Raw genomic sequence first — 5,028 nt, 5'->3', positions numbered from 1 at the left:
ACCTACTGAAGCAGAATATGCATTTTAAGAACTGCACTGGTTCTCATGGAAGCATGGTCTAGAAGATTGTTCTCCAAAAAGGGGAGTGTCACACAGGGAGTTAACTCACTGATGTTCTGGGGAGCAGGAAGAAAATCCTAGATCTTCTACTTATGTTGATCTTCGATATCCTTTGTTAACATCTGGTATTTGTGTATGTTTTATGATGTATTCAATAGATTAGTAGTGAGTACACACATACACAGTTTGTAAGTAAACATGCTACTTCTAACCTTTATCCTCCCTGGGAAGGGAGGATATCCTACCCTTCTGGGTAAATTGGTAGCTCACCTTTTTTTCCCCTATCCCTCAGGGAGAGCACATTTCACTCCTTCTTCCCATGATGTGCACTTTAAAGGGGCTTCTCTGTCTCTGTGGGGTACCCCATCCACCACCACGCCATCAAGTCTCCCACCTGCCCTGTCTCCATTGTCCTTGCTCAGCAAAATCCAAATCCCAGTGAACCCCAACCCTCAAGCCGGCTCGGTGCCTGCTCAGGAAGCAGGATGCAGCCGAGAAAACACATACCCAAGCTGACAGCACTCTCCTTAGATTCATGACCGTGTAAGTCAGATGGACCCTAAATTCTGCCTGCCTCCCCCTACATCCCTACCAAGTTTCCCTCCTTCCATTACTCTCCCTTCCCTTGTTTCTCAACACCCCCCCCAGTCCACACCACCCCCCCATCCCCAACCTCAGATCGGGACCTTCGTCCCATGCTTCACATGTTGAGAAGGGGCTGTCCTTTGCCAGGGCATGCCTGGCTTGGATGTTGCATTTAGATACTTCAGTCCTCTGGAATCAAATCAGCTCGTCTCTGGTGTTGTGTTCTTTCCAGCACATGCCGCTGCTGGCTCTCTGTCAATGTTGAATCCAAACACCACGGTTTTAGAAACTGCCCTTTTTCCAAGCACCTTATTAATCCTCAAAGCATTTGTGAGCTTTAAAAAATGGTGCTAGCAGCATGTGACATGTGTGACAGGCCACGGCTTGCACTCCCCATTTTCCACACCAGGAAAACTGGGACAGCCGGGCAGAGTTCCTGAGCCAGCGTCATACAATGAGTCAAGTCAGAATTGGACGGGCTTATCCCCTTCCTAAAACTCACTGCCTCTTTGGGACTGTATTATAATAAAAAGGAATTTAAAAAAATGCAAAATACAAAGACTTCTCCCCTGCCCCCCCACCCCCAACATGAGTTTGAATGATGCAGTCTGGAAGATGTCTACTAACATAAGCTAGTTTCAAGGCCCAGAATCCAGGATGAGAGCTAGAGACACCAGGGACAGGTCAGTGTTTTTATCCAATGAGATCTTTTAAAATAACAAGAATGACTCCAATCTGGGCTGGCTGTTCAGTTCTCCCAGTGGCTGTCAAATGCCAGGGAAGCTGGGCTTTGCAGGATGGGCTTTGCAGAAACACCGAAGCCAATTTAAAATGCCTGTTTCTAGGCCCCCAACTAGACCTACAGAATCGAAATCTCTAGGGCTGGATCAGAAAATCTTGATTTTTTTAAGATACCCTTTAGCTGCTCCTGATGCACACACAGGTTTAGGAGCCCTTGAGTCCTTGTCATTATGAATCTATTTATATCCTAAAATGGCAAAGCTGGCAGGGACTCAGAGATGCTTTAGTCCAACCCCTCATTTTACAGATAAGAGAATGAAGTCTTGGGGAGATGTGGCCTGTCCAAGTTCCTAGACCCAGGCTGAGTTAACTGTGGCCCATTTAACTTTGGGTTCCAGTAGCAGGATCTAATTTCAGGATCAAATTGGCACCACAAAAATACACTTGAATATTAACTTTTTAATGGCTAAAAAGCAGAGCCGGGTTTTCTTATTTAGATTCTCCTATCCAGTAAAGTAGGTAATTTAAATCGTAAGAATAGTCATCCTCGCACCCCATAAAACTCAATCAAGTGATTTCCATCTTGAATGGGGGAATAATGCATTTTATTTTTCGGCATTGGCCTTTAAGTATTGAGCAGTATTGGTCCTGAAATCGGGTCTCTACCTCCGTATACAGCTCCCAGGAATATTTGCTCACCGTCTTTCATTGGCCCGGTCAATTAGATGGATGGCTGTGGCTGGCTGGTGTCTTTCAAACACTGAATGATCAGGTGACCTCCTTAGTTGGACCTTGAAAGCCACTCACCTGAAACAAACAAAATGCAAACGCCTTCTGTGTGTGCTTTCTCCCTGTGGTAGGTTTGCAAACAGGGGTTGTACACCCGATGTAGAGAAAAAAAAAAAAAGCTCATGTCCCTTGGCCCAGGGAACAGAGTAGCTGACAGAATAAACATGCAATCTTAGGGAGTATAAGAACTAGGAGGGCAGCTGCAGCAGTTACTACCTGAAGTCCCTACCCTACCGAGGTCTCTCCCTTTAGGGATTTGCTCCTACCGTCTTGGCTTGAGCTGTGTAGCCCAGGCCTGTGTATTTTGCTGCGGGCAAGCTGTGTGCTTTCCTGGGCATCTGCCTCCTTAAACCCACCAGAGCCCGTTGGGAGCCTTGAGCCCAGCACGGTGCCTGGAACTTTGTGGGCATTCACAAAAAATATTTGTTGAATTTTTGAACTGGACTTACCCTCCTCTCTGATATCCGTATGTTTCTTGAGCTGCTTCCAACTGAATAGCTGATGCCAAAGTGAAATCGATTGGATTTTTCTCCAACAAGCATTGAGTGCCTGCTGTTTGCTGTAGCTGTATTAAGATCAGTGAAATAGAGGCCCTCCGTGCCAAGAGGCTGTAATTGAGGGGGAAATGCACACAGACATTCACGTCATCCTTACATAAGGTAGCCTGTGATAAACGCAATTCAAAGAAGTGCAAAGAGGCAGGCCGCACAGTGGGAAGATTCCTGCCTGACTTCCTCCTCTTTATATAGATTTTTAACAGCTTTATTGAGGTACCACTGACATTAAAAATTGTATGTACTTAAGATGCGTGACCTGATGTTTTCATATGCACATACATTGTGAAATGATCACCACTATCAAGCTAATTAACATATTTATCACCTCTACACACTTACCGTTTGCACGTGTCTATTGAGAAGATTTAAGATCTATCCTCTTAGCAAATATCAAGTATACAATACAGTATTGTTAACTCTCATCACCGTCTCCGTATTAGACCTCCAGAACTTATTTATCTTGCATAACTGCAACTTTGTGCCCTTGACCCATATCGTTCCATTTCCTCTCCCCGCACCCCAGCCCCCCCACCGCCAGCATTCTTCACTCTGCTTCTATGAGTTTGACTATTTTGGATTCCACATATAAATGAGATCATGCAGTATTTCTTGTTCTGTGTTTTGCTTAGTTTGCCTAGCATAATGCCTTCAAGGTCCACCCATGTTGTCACAAAGGGCAGGATTTCTTTCTCTGTTAAAGGTTAAACAATATTTCATTATATATATACATATATATATATTTCATTATATATATACATATATATTACATTATTGTTATATTATTACATATTATGTGTTACATCATTATATGTCCCTTTATCTGCCTGAGGACACTCAAGTTGTTTCCACATCTTGGTCATGGTGGATAACAATGCAGTGAACTTGGGGGTGCAGACACCCTCCTAACTCAGTGCAGGTTGTTTATTGCCTGTTGCCCCTTCTCCAGACAGTAAACTCCTCAAGGGTAGGGATCTTTGTTACTGTTCACTGATCTTGCCAAGCACCGAAAGCAGTAGCCGGAACATAGTAGGTGATTTAAAAATATTTCTAAATGATTTGGATTCAGATCCTCTTTCTGCTGGTTATCAACTACATGACCTAATCAATGCTTTTTTGTTTTTTTTGGCTTCAGTGTCCTGATCAATGAATCTAGAAAAATGATAGTTGAGAGGATCAAAGTTTTTAAAACAAGTGGTTTTCAACCAATGGCATTAATCTTACTATGATCATCATATCCTCTTAGTGATAATATTTTTAAAAGGCACATATCTCAGGAGAGATGATTAATTATAACTGACACACTGATTCTATCTTGTAACTATCCATTAGGTTACTTTCAGCCAGAAGTCACAGAAAACCAACTTGCAATGGCTTGATCTTTTTTTTTTTCCTCGTATAATAAGAAGTCTGGAAGTGAATCTACAACATCAGAGCTGGCGTCTCTATAATTCTCTTGACCAGGGACTGACAAACGATGGCCCACAGGCCAAATCAGGCTTGCCAACTGTTTTTGCAAATAAAGTTTTATTGGAACACGGTTATGCTCATATGTTTACATATGATCTTCGGCTGCTTTTGTGCAACAACGGCAGAGTTGAGTAGTTGTAACAGAGACTGTATGGCTTGAAAAACCTAAAATATCTGCTTGTTGGCCTTCACAGAAAAAGTTTCTGACCCCTGCCCTTACCATTTCTTAATGTGCTCTGGAAAGCACATTTGCTTTCAGGACAAGGTGGGAAAAGTGGTGTAAGCCCCACCCAGCCCCAGCTGACTTTCCTTTTCACCTCAGGGGTCAGAACTGGGTCACATGGTGACCTTTTGCAGAAAAAGAGTCTCGGATACTAAGAGATGGATAAACCTGAGCTTTCCAATAATGGAGCCACTTAGCCAAGTGCAGCTATTAAGGACTTGACATGTGATTGGACTCAAGAGAGATGTGCTGTAAACATAAAACATACAGCAGATTTCAGTACCAAAAAGAAGGCAAACCGTCTCATTAATAATTTTGTATTGATCGCATGCTAAAATGCTAATATTTTAGATATATTGAGTTAAATATACTATCAAAATTAATTTTACAAAATTTAAATATACCATCAAAACCAGTTGTACAAAAATTAAAACATACCCTCAAAATAACTTTCTGCTTTTTTAATGTGGTCGCCTCACAGTTGTGGCTCTCATTCTGTTTCTCTTGGACAGCGCTGTGCTGGGCTAATCATGACCCATTGCCCGAGGCTGGGAAAATTGTTACCTTAACCACATAGGCATTCTGTCAGCAAGGAGAACGGGGGAA

The 5,028-nt window shown here is 42.7% G+C and overlaps 1 long non-coding RNA gene across 1 annotated transcript; it reads right to left on the bottom strand.

The window, feature by feature from the left end:
- Nucleotides 1-746: 746 nt before the first annotated feature.
- Nucleotides 747-2,788, bottom strand: LOC123592143. Its single transcript, XR_006709605.1, has 3 exons — nt 2,625-2,788; nt 2,086-2,193; nt 747-897 (listed from the first exon to the last, which is right to left on the bottom strand). It is a non-coding gene; the product is annotated as an uncharacterized LOC123592143 (long non-coding RNA).
- Between the last annotated feature and the right edge of the window lie 2,240 nt (nt 2,789-5,028).

Source organism: Leopardus geoffroyi, chromosome B4 (assembly GCF_018350155.1).
Source record: "Leopardus geoffroyi isolate Oge1 chromosome B4, O.geoffroyi_Oge1_pat1.0, whole genome shotgun sequence".
In the NCBI taxonomy this organism is placed as follows: domain Eukaryota; kingdom Metazoa; phylum Chordata; class Mammalia; order Carnivora; family Felidae; genus Leopardus; species Leopardus geoffroyi.
Note: the sequence above shows the minus strand (reverse complement) of the source record. Positions and strands in the feature narration are given on the sequence as shown.